Here is a 12,500-nt window from a genome sequence, read left to right on the forward strand (position 1 = left end):
CTACCAGGTGTTTGTTTCTATAGTAACTTGGAGCCAAACATCTTGGAGGAAGAGGGAACTCTGAGAAACTTCTATTCATTTATTTTTATTTCAGTTTCTAAAAAAAATTGTTTTTAATCACAGAAGTGTCAAATGGCTGGTAAGAAAACACTGGTAACAGTTGTGAGAAAAAGTGCCCCTCAAAATTTGACATAACAGCTTTGTGACTTTAGGTATATTTCTTTTGAAGAACACATTAAATGTCTTACTAAAAGTCCATCCAAAGAAGACATAGGTACACACACATAGATACAATTTTAAAAAGTAATAGATTTTTAACAATTTTTCCGATGGTATTGGCAAAGCACTTTCTTCTTGGGATCTTGCAATGGAGGACTCGCCTCCTCTGCCTCTTCTCTTCCTCAGTTTACCGAGCCTGGGTTCACCGCTTTAGATTAGTCTCCCAGGATGGAAACTGCTATTTGAAGTTCATCAGTTTAGACTTCAATTTCAGTTCTTCCCTTCCTGTGTGACCTAAGGCAAAATACATGACCTCTAGCTGTCCCATTCGCTACAAAATGATTCGATGGCGCTGGGACGATGAAGTGGAGCAATGTCTGTGAAGTCGAAGCCCAAAGCACTGCAGATACTCAACAGAGTTAGTGTCGGCCTGCCACTGTCCTGTTCTTCTTGTGTATCCAATGCATCTCCAATTGTTTTGACAGCTGGGGCCACATGTTTCAATAATATATAAGCTACATGAACTGATTCTCTCCGGTAATGCCGTCTTGTCCCAAAAGATTTGAGGTACCAGCTTTAGGGTGTGGCTTCGGTGTGCGGAGTGATTCCCTATAGGGAAGAGAAGGGGTCTGGCTCTCTCTCTTGAGTGGTGGTCTGACCGTCCTGCATTGCAGCATCCTGTACCTCCAGGGGCAGAAGACCTTTATTTTCATATCCGTTATTCTTTATTCTTTTCTTTGGGCATCCTTGGACATCCGTAATCCACCCTCACTCTCCAGACAGAGTTTAATTCAGAGTTCTTTCTAATCAAGTAAGAGTGTGAGAGCAAAGCCATCTACAACGGGCAAATCACATCTAACTTCAAATTACATTTTAAAATCTGAAATATCAGATTAGAACTGTGTAGGGCATTGGGGAAAAAGAAGTGAGCAACACAGTCTTTTAAAAAGTCATTAGTCAATTCCACGTCAGGAGCGAGTGGCCTTGTACAATAAGTGAAGTAGGGGGAGTTCCCTCTCCCTTATCTGTGCATTTCCTAGCCTCCCTTTGTGGTTAAGTAAGTACGCCCCATTTCTAAGCACCCTAAGGGGACCTCCACATCAGTGTTCCTCCTCTGCATAGCATGTCTTACCCAATCTAGTTCCTTCCTCTAGAGGACAAGGAGTGATAACTTACAGGGTTAGAAGAACATTTACCAACCACATTTTTCTACCTTTGCATTGGAAGAAGCCACGAAAAATAAAAATAAATTTCTGAGTTGGTAATGAAAAAACAATTTCGAATGGCCCCTTAAGGGCCACCCTATGGACCCAGAACCTCATCTTAAGGAAGAAAGGGTTTAGAACTCAGACATTCAAGGATATTAAGGGACGGACTGTTGTAGCCTCCATGTGCTTCCACTATGATATGCTAATAGCCCTTTCTTTTTAGAAAGTATCGGTTATAGTGACAGGACGTTGATTAATGGGGGAGAGGGAACAGAGACGATGAACACTTTGCTTCAAATCTGAGATACATGGAGAGAAGTGGAGATGAAGTCAGAGACGTAGACTGAGGTTTGTGCAGCAAAGGCCTTGGGATCACGTATCTCAGTCTCCTATTGCTGAATAACAAAGACATAACATGTCATATTACAATAGCCCTTGGATTCAGGATGGTGGTAGTCAAAGGCACTCAAAGGACCTCAGAACAGTTTCCAGGAGCCGGGGAGACTCCCAGATCCTCTGTGGGGAGAGGAGGCCACAGAGGGCGAGTGTACAGAGCAAGAGGTATCTCCAGGAAAGGCTTAAAAAGCAGGTGTAGTGGAAGAAGCTGTGGAAAAGTGGTCTCACGAAGTCGGAAAAAGAGATGGTGGAGCGGAGCCACACCCAGTCCTCAGTCCTCTTGGAACCTGGGCCAGCAAGCCCAGCCCACAACATGGGGCTGCGGCTAGCCCTGCTTGCCCTGCTGGGGGAGGAGAGTCCTTCCGGTACTGTCCTCTGGCAGAGAGGTGTGCACGGCCTGGAGCTCTCATGGATTGTGCCTCAAGACACCCTGCCCAGCAGCAAGAGCACCCTGACTGTGGGCAACAACAGGGTATTTGAGGCATCTCAGCGATAGTCCAGTGTTTATGGTGCTTCAGAAACTAGAAACCTTTGAGTATTTGCATGTAAAACTGTTTCGGCAAAAAATGAATACTGTGTGACACAGGACAGTCTGCAATGCCACTGTGAAGGGTTAACGTGCAATGGAGAGGTGGGAAAGATGGAGGGAAAGAGCAGTGGAGAGAGGCAGAGCTGGCCCGCAGGGTGGTGTGCAGCAGCCTGGACTGGCCAAGGCTCTGCCCCTCCCCACCGCGAATGCACAGCAGGATGTCCAAGATGGAGAACAGTTCATTTTCCGGATTGGGCCTCCTTGAAAGACCACCATGTTCTGTGCTGCTGCTGCAGGCCCTGTGGATGTCCGTGACCTATGCTGTTTCCCGAGGACACGTGATGTCCATGATCTGCGCTGCTGCTGCAGGCCCTGTGGATGTCCGTGACCTATGCTGTTTCCCGAGGACACGTGATGTCCATGATCAAGAGACTATGTTGATGTTTATCATCTGTGCTCCCACTAGAAACCACATGGTCCATGGTCCATGCTGGCGCTGGCTATTATGGGTTAGGAAGTTTCTTTTGCAGTGTTACCAATGACTGCAGACTTGCAATTGAGAATGAGAGACATTGAAGGCTTCTGTGACAACCTGCCCTCAAAAAGTAACAGTCTAGTCAGGAAACCATTGAAAAGAGTCCTTAAAGATTATGAAGAAGATGCTGAAGTGTAGCTCTTTACAGTTGATGGCTTCTAGACCGGGGCAGGGAAGGACTCAGTTTTCTTTAAGCATCTGGCTACTGGGAGTTTGACCATGCTCCAGTGAGCATCAGAAATTGGACTTGGTGAGTTTTTTTTCTTTTGGTGGGGAAGGCATAAGAGTGGGTGGGTGAACCTTGGAGGACTGAGAAACGAGTGTGATTGGGTGTACTGTATGAAATTCCCAAATAATCAATAAAATCATTATGTTGGTTAAAAAAAAAAGGACATCAAGGGGTTGATGGGGAGCTCGGGACAGCAACAAGGAACCAGAGCTATAACCACCCTTATCCTTTCACACAATAAAGTAAAGAGGCTTGTGTAGGAGCAGGGCCCTGGAGAGGTCATAGAGTGGCAGGCGACACAGACTGAATTTGGTAGAAAAAATGAACCCTAAGAGTCCTTGAAGGTGTGATATGTGACTGTTACTTCAAGAAGCTTTGGGAACTGTACATTTGAGACCAGATGGGATGCAGAATTCTTAGAGGAAGATAGAGACCATGCCGAAGACTCAGGTAGATGGATATCTCTGGAGGGACCAGTGTGGTCAGAAACCAAACGCTGACTACACACAACCATAATGCTAATGACCAAAAACTGAGCTCTCATGTCCAGAAACATGAGCGGTAAAGGAAATCAGGACTTACAACTGATATTCAGCTCTACTGAAACATGACTTGAGCACAATACAAGTCGAAATCGTAAGTGTATAATTTGATGAACTCTTACATGATCACTTCCAAAACCTTTCCCATTGTTCTAAAATGTTCCTTTGTATCTCTTTACTGTTTGTGGTCAGCTGAATGTAATTGATTCCCATAATCTCACAGGGAGTGGCACTATTCGGAGATGTGGCTTTTGGAGTAGGTGTAGCCTTGTTAGAGGAAGTATGGCATTGTGGGGGTGGGCTTTGAAGTCTCATATATGGTCAAGCATGTCCAGTGAGATAGATCACTTCTTGTTGCCTGCAAGATGTAGGACTCTCAGCTCCAGCAACATGTCTGCCTGCAAGCCACCATGCTCCCCATCATGATGATGATGGACTGAACCTTTGAATTGCAAGCCAGCCCCCCTCATTGAAATATTTTCCTCTTAAGAGTTGCCATGGTCATAGGGTCTCTTCATAGCAATAGCAGCCATAACTAAGACCCTGTTCCTCACTGCATCTGCTTTTACCTTCCACACCCACCATCCTTGGAGCGTCTGAGACTGACCAGTCACTTTGTCTTTTTAAAAACTTCATACGATCTGCTATGAGGTGTATGCTTGTGTGTCACACACACACACACACACACAAACACACACACACACACACACTCATTCATGTTAAAAGCTAATTCTACTTGGTGGTATTGGAGGTAGGGCCAGTTAGAATAATGGGTCATACCAGTGAAGCTCTCATGATGGGACCAGTGCCTTAGAGCCAGCAGAGAAGACGACAGGATACTATTTAGCTGACACACAAGGACACAAGATGTTGGCAGCCTGCAGCTCAGAAGTGAATCCTAATCTGAACATAATTATGTTGGCATTCTGACCTTGAACTTCCAGCCTTCAGGACTGACAGAAATTCCTTCTGCTGGTTATAAGTCACCATGTCTATAAGACTTTTTATGGTATCACAAAGTAAGACAAAATCATAGACATATTTGGCTTCTATCTGTTAGTAATGAGACTCATCTACACTGTGGTTTATCCGTATTAGTTCCCTTTCTTGTTGAATTCAATTCTACTGCAGACATATACTACAATTTCCTTGTCATTCACCAGTTGACAGATGTTTCACTTGTTTCCGGGTTTGGTTTATTGTGAATGAAGTTACTAATAACATTACAGGGCAAGTCCTCCTCATGTGACTATATACTTCTATATCATAGGTAATAGTATGGAGTAGAAAATTGTTGGGTAATAAGGCAAATGTTTATTTAATTTTCTAGGAAACTGCAAATTGGTTTTGAAAATGGCTACACCTTATTAGTCATACTTAGCAACACGCAAGGATTCCTACAAAGCTGTATCCTTGTCAACACTTGGTATTGTCAGTATTTTTAATTGTAAACATTCTAGGAACTGCAGAAGTAGATTATAGTTTTAATTTACATTTCTATAATGATTTTTAGGCTGTGCATAGTTTCATCTCAGCATTTTTTTAACTCTAGTTTTCCTTAGTTAGATGTCTGTTAAGGATAATGTGTTGCTTTTTAAATCTCTTACTAAGTTTTAAGTCTTTTGTATGTTCTGGAAAATAGTCTTTTATCAAATTTGATTTTTGCAATTTTTTTCTGTTAGTAGGTTTACTTTTCATTTTGTTGGTATTGCCTATGAAAGATCAGAAGTTTTAATTTTAATGAAGCATAGATTATTTCTTTTATGTATCATGCACTAGAGTGGTATCTAAGGCATCTTCACCATCTTCATGCATTAAGATCGTCTACTATACCTCCTAAAAATACCACAGGTTTCCTGGTGCACCCATCCTTTCTATCTTGATGCTGTGCGACAATGCACACAGGCTCAGAAACAACAAAATCAAGGAAGCTCAGAGTAAGACCTTTGAAACCATGAGTGGAGATAAATCTTCCCTTCTTCAGGCTGTTCTTGCCAGGTATTTTTATAACAATAATAAACCTAATCATATCTCACTCAGATGGACTAGGCTTTGGACATGCTGCTTTGGGCTTGATGCCACATGTATGAGGAATCCTGTCCTGCAGAGTTTTTGGTTTTATTTTGTTTCTGTAATATCATTGTCTGCTTTTGTTATCAAGACAGTGCAGGTGAGTTGGTTGTGGGCACATGTTTTTACCCTGTAGAGGCAGGTGGATCTCTGTGACCTGCGGGTTTGAGGACAGCCTGGTCTACATAGTGAGTTCCAGGACAGCCAAGACCACACAGAGACCCTGTCTCAATCCTACTACCCTCAAAAAAATAATGCAGGGATTATAAAATGAGTGAGAAAGCATTCTCTTCTAATTTTGGAAGCATTTATGTAGAAATGGTTGTTTTCTTAATCTGTTCAACAGAATTCACCTGCCAAACCATCTGCTTCAAGATGGGATTCCCCCTGGGTGATTTCTAGAACTCATCTTTCACCTTTACACAGAGCCAACCATTCTCCGTCTCTATCTCTCTGCAGAAATCAGTGTGCATATGAATCCCTGTTCTCAACTGAGCTTTGCTGTCCCCACACTAACCCCAGTGAGAGCCGACCTGTTTCTCAGCATCTGCATGCTGCCTTTTCTAGAATGTGATCATCTGACTATGACTTCTTTCACTTATTAAAATGATTTTTGACATTTATCTCTTTCATACATCTTTTTTATATGGACACAAGACAACTTGTTTTTCCACTCATAGCTGAGAGACATTTGGGTTGTTTCAAAGTTTTCAGAACCCTGTAAATAAAATCTTTTGTTATGAAGTTGGATCTGTTGGTTGTTTTTCTCCTGTTTAGAGCTGGCCAGACTCTTTCTGACATGTTGGATAAGTCAGGTGATTTTTGCTTGGATGCTGGATGTTTTAAATGTGATTGTGTAAAGCTCTGGGTAAGACCTATTAATTTTACTTATTTACTAATTTGGTTAGTTGTTTATTTATATAGTTGTTTGTATTTATTTAGTTGCTTATTTATTTTTTTTCCATAGGTGAGCAGTCTATTTACACTCAGACCACAATTATCTGCCTTCCGTGGATAATGGCTGCGGTGTTTTTCTTTCCAAAGCTTTCGTTATGCTGTATGCAAAATTCAGTTGTTCTGAGAGTTTGGTGTTTATTGTCATTGATTTCTCCAAGTCTTGATTAATTTTTTGTCTGTCTTCTATGTTTATGCAGGAGTGGAGCTCACTTTTTTTGTAACAGTCAAAACATAAAATTAAGAATCATTTTTCTCAAGCCTTCTCTCATATGAATTCTATACTTTCTATCTTCACGGGTCCCTTCATTATGGCCTGGGAGGCTGGGTTCTCTTAAATCTAACCTTATGCTGCCACATAGTATCACATAATTCAGGCTGCCCACAAGGCTCAGCATTGTGATAAAAGAGAAGAGCATGGGTATCCCCTCCACCTTCGCCCCTTCCAATTTCTCTACTAAAAGCTCAGTGTTCTCTTATTCTTGGGCATCCGCATGACCTGACGATGTCAGTGCAAACTGGTTTGGTCTTTGTGGCAGGACCAACAGAACCAGAGCAAACAGGGATTTCCCCACACTCTGCATTTGAGAAGCCTCTTTTCTTCCTCATAGCTCTCAATTCAGCCCTCCACAGAGTGAAGGCCACACATAAATAAGGAAAAAAGAAAACACAATGAGAGCATCTTAATTCTTAAGTCAGATATTTAGCAAAATGTGTTAATTTCATTGTATGATTCTTTAGGAATAAGCCACTTTGCTAATCATGACAGAAAATAAAGTACCATGATTGGGATATCAACAAAGCAGAAAGAGCAACCTGCAAACAGGGTGTACTGTAATAACTGAATTTCAAAATAGTTAAAGGAGACACAACTGAGGCTAAGAAGAGCCACACTGCACAGGGCAGTTTAAAAGAGAAAACTTCCGTGGAAAAGCCAAAGATGAAGACACAGCCGTGAGGAAGAAAAGGTAGGGCTGGAGAGGCAGCTCAGCAGCTAAGACACTCCTCAATTTTGCAGAGGACCTGGGCTGGATTCCCAGCACTCATGGGAGAGCTCACAGCTATCTGTAATTCCAGTTTCAGGGGATTTAATACCCTCCTTTGACCTCGACAGGCACCAGGCGCTCATAAGGTGCGCAGACAAGCATTCAAGCAAAATGTTCATATACATTAAACTAAATAAAGCCAGTTTAGAAATCAGAAAACTCAATAGGGACATTAGATACAAGAGTAGCTAAGGACAGGAAAGAATTAGCAGATTTGAACACAGATTTGCGACATCAGCCAGAATGGTGTTCAAGAATGAAGAGAGTGCACAGCGTGTAAACACAGCTAAGCTGCATAAATGAGTGAATGCAAATTGCACACGTATCTAATTAAGAGTTCCAGAAACTAGACAGAAAATAGGGCAAGACTACTGATTTATAAATTGAAGATTTCATATAAAGAAAGAACATTTATTTTTTAGTAAAACAAATACCAATTCTCTCCAATTATCTCACAAAAGGAAAAAACAGAACACTTGCCCCTAATTTACCCTGATACCTAAAGAAAGAAAAGACATCAAAGAAAATTTCAGACTAATAACCCATATAAATATGAAATACAAAATTCTCATAAGCCATTAGCTGAATCTACCAACTTATACAGAAAACATAACAACAAATTACAGTCAGGGAATGAAAATGATTTAACATTTAAAGGCTTACTTATTGTGAGAAACCACAACAGTACATTTCAAAAAGACTGATCATCTCAATGCATGCAGAAAAATCATTTAAAATACAGTATCACTAAAATAAAAGGTGAACTAGGAATTAAACCTCTTCGAGGGAGCATCTGAAAATTCAGCACCAGACTTCATGGCTGCCTGTGAGATGACAAGCGCTTCCCCTGAGGTTCCAAGTTTGAGCTCGCTCTCACCACTCAGTGCAGTATCACAAGGCTGTTTAGCCAGTGCAGCCACACACACACACACACACACACACACACACACACACACACACACACACACACCAACACAAGGTGAAAACCTAAGTGTCTCTACTTGTAGTTTCACACAGAGATTTCATATGGCTCTACCTACAGATCCATTAAATACTTCTCAGAAGCGATGGTTATTAGTTTTTTGAGTATTAATATCTCACAAGAATAACAAATCCTAAGAGGTATTTGTTTTAAGGTGGATTATGATCAGAACATGAGCACAGTCTGGTGGGCTCCCTTTAGCTCAATTACTGAATCCTTGATCTGATTACTGTTTCTCCTGAAACCTCTCACGCCCTCTGCTGTCCACAAATTGACATGAGGTAATAATGGTCACTACCATGCACATTTATTTGGTAGGAAACACTCTACACACCTGCATTCATATTTCTGTCTAAGAAATTTCTTAGCCAGGCGGTGGTGGCGCACGCCTTTGATCCCAGCACTCGGGAGGCAGACAGGCGGATCTCTGTGAGTTCGAGGCCAGGCTGGACTGAAAGCCTCCAAAACAATACAGAGAAACCCTGTCTCGTAAAAACAAAAAACAAAAACAAAAAAAAAAAAAAGAAATTTCTTGAATTTCTGAGACGGTCTTAGGGGTCAGTACATTCTAAGAAGTCCTTACTTTTTCCTTATTAAAATGCAAAACATGTTCACTACTGATAACATGATATAATCATTCAACCTCACTGCTTAGAGATAACTACCATTATAAAGTGCTGTATACCCTTTGAAATTGTTTCTAGGGATATAATTCTGTATTAAATTTATTATTGTTATTACAGAATTGAGATTGAGCTATACATAAAGGTATGTGCTCTTTAGCCAATATTATTGATTATTTCCTATATAATTGACTCACCTTCAAAATATAATTTTTAAATTGCTTTATAGCATTATCAATATATAGTCAATTTAATTATCACTATCTTATTTGGGAGAATTTAGATAATTAAATCATTTCTACCTACAAGTAGCCCTATAAGACAAAAATCTTGTACATTCATAATTTTGTGCTGTCATCACCCAAACCCACAATTTCTGCATCATAATGGCTTCATCTTCTGTTTCTGAATCTGTTTCCTTATGTGTCATTCTTGGAGAGTAACCCCATCATTCTTTTTTTTTTTTTTTCGAGACAGGGTTTCTCTGTATTGTTTTGGAGGCTGTCGGTCCAGCCTGGCCTCGAACTCACAGAGATCCGCCTGCCTCTGCCTCCCGAGTGCTGGGATCAAAGGCGTGCGCCACCACCGCCCGGCAACAGCCATCATTCTTAACAGCGTTTTGTGAGAATACAGGGAGATGATGTACATAAGCATGTTTTTAAAAATGGTGTTTCTTAGTCACTATTTACATGTGATATATATTAAAGTGTTAGGTGTTGATAACGTCAATCTTAATATCAGAGTCTCACTTATAACCTCATAAACCAGAAATGTAATTTTCAATAAGTTTTAGTGCCTTTATTTGAAAGTAATGAAATAATGATTGTGCCACATATACCATTAGGGCTCAGTTGGCAATTCTATTAATTTAATTTTTCTCAGAATTCTATAGAAACAGGATAGTTTATTATGGATGCATTTTTATTCTAATTATATCTAGCAATTACACTGCAAATCTGAGTTCATTGTCAACTAGCTTGTGCCTTTTTCATATTTGCAAAAATATGCCTATGGGTTTTCATAAAAAGATAATTTGAAGACTACTCTGAGAATTATGTCCACATAAAACACAAAGCCAAGGACATTATTCATGGAGTGGGCTATTGCTTAGCCTAAAATGTATTTTATATCTTCCAAAGGCAGGCTAGAAACATAGAAATGGTGGAGACATGAGATGGAGAAGGAGCCTTCATTTCAGAGTGTGACCAATGCCTCTCACCAGCTGAAAATCATGAATTCTGACACAGTTGCAACATTACTTATGAAGGGTGCCAATAGAAAGGTAATATTTCTTTTATATAAAGATATTTCCAAGTTAGAATGTTGAAACAGCAATGAATCACATCCAAGACCTAATACATGTGGCCTTTCTTCTTTCTCAGCTATAAACGAGCCATTTTCTAGGAATCTCAGAAAACCCTGTCTACAGTAAAGGATATGTCTTAATACCCTCTTGTACAATTCTTATGACACATGGTTTTATTTTAGGATGACACCTCCAGAGCCATCCAACAATCTAACTTATTGAAAGAGAGAAAAGGTTTTAAAGACTTTGCTAAGAAGTCTTCTGAGGTGTAACTTGAGAGTCACCAGAAGAGTGACTAAGACACTTGAGGGTATAATGTCCTTTGAAAAGCCTACACCAGCGTTCTTGAAGATGTCTCATTTTCCCCAGTGATCACCTCTGTCAACCCCTATCTGCGGAAATCTTGTTTAAATTCTCTTATCAATTCCAACTCTCTTTCATACTAACTTATTCCAACATTAATTTTTGCAGCGAAGTCAAGAAGGGGCTTCACCTCAGTGGAAGTCCCTAAGGGCAAGAGGACTTCTCAGGCTGCTGGAAGCATATCTGGGCTGCAGCAATGCCACTACCAGAACCTTCACAAAAGGAATGATACTGTAGATCAGGCTACCAGTCTCTCTGTTACTTCAGGTCCCAAGATTTGGGGTCCTCATTTTGGCCGAGGGCTTCTATCTTTAAAGGTACCATTTTATTTTTATTTTTCGAGACAGAGTTCTCTTTATGTAGTCCAGGGTGACCTCATATTTGAAATCCTCAGCCTCAGCTTTGCAAATGCTGGAGGATTGAAAGTGAACACCACTATGTAGGACTTGCATCCTATTAAGCCTATCTATTTGTACGTAAGGACTTTACGGGATTGTTTGTAGAAAGTGAGAGAGACTAGGCAAGCCGGGGCGAAATAATGGCCGCACCCCACACTTTCACTGCCTACTTAAATAATAAAGAGGGAAAGAAGCCCTGTAGAGTTATTTAGTACATTCTATCTTTACACCAAAACTGAAGGAATGGGTCCCCGCGACCCAGATAAGGCAATAGGGCCAGGAAAATAATCTGATACACCCTCACAAGTCTTATAGTTAAAAAAAAAAGCTTTTATTTTTTTCTTTAACACTAAGGCTGAGGGTCATTTGTAGTGAACGAGATCTATGCTGTTCTCTAAACAAGATCAAATGTCTCAAAATTTCCTAGCAACCGAGAAACAATGCTATTCCTAAAGTACTACTTTAATTGTTTTGTAGACTGTGCACCCCTTTGCCAACTGTAGTTTCAACTGATCCTTGTAAAAGCGCTTCCACAGAAGGCAAGGGAGATACTGTTGTCGTGATTTAACTAGAATACAGGAAAACCTAAAGGCACTGGATAACTTGAGGTTACTTACAGTTAGGAAAGACCCAGGCTTCCAACACTCTTTCCTATCTAGAGCTTTCTAGGTCAGAGGGAGCTCCCTTTAAGGACAGAGACGGGGACAGCAGAGTACCAGGTCTGCTCTCTCTTGCCGAGGGAGGTCTCTTAAAGGACAGAGGAGACGGGGACAGCAGAGTACCAGGTCTGCTCTCTCTTGCCGAGGGCGTCTCCGGTGCCAGGGGACCCAGCCTACCAAGGGCAACTCTGCTCCTACTTCCCATCTGTAAACACGCCGTTTCTTACCCTTTCCCTTGATCCCGATGCTTTTTTAGTCTCTTATTTTTCTGTGTGGGTTTTAGTTCCTGGGGCGTCTCACTCCGAAACTCCACACTCTCGGAGCAAGTCGCGTCCTTGGTATCCAAGGCAGCCGCACGGACGAGCACAGCCCCTTCCAGTCTTCCCATTGGTCGGTTGGATCTCTTGGCCAATGAGCTTGAAGCAACGGGTAGGCTTTCCT

The 12,500-nt window shown here is 41.2% G+C and overlaps 1 protein-coding gene across 1 annotated transcript in view; it reads right to left on the reverse strand.

Annotated features, from left to right (window-relative positions):
• The window catches only part of Ccdc146 (coiled-coil domain containing 146), a 142,276-nt gene extending 129,852 nt beyond the window's left edge, over positions 1–12,424 (reverse strand). The window contains exon 1 of the mRNA XM_040735162.1: positions 12,287–12,424. The gene's annotated coding sequence lies outside the window, so the exon portion shown is untranslated. The remainder of the gene's footprint in view (positions 1–12,286) is intronic.
• Positions 12,425–12,500: the final 76 nt, after the last annotated feature.

Source organism: Mesocricetus auratus, unplaced genomic scaffold, assembly GCF_017639785.1.
Source record: "Mesocricetus auratus isolate SY011 unplaced genomic scaffold, BCM_Maur_2.0 Super-Scaffold_100043, whole genome shotgun sequence".
Lineage (NCBI taxonomy): Eukaryota > Metazoa > Chordata > Mammalia > Rodentia > Cricetidae > Mesocricetus > Mesocricetus auratus.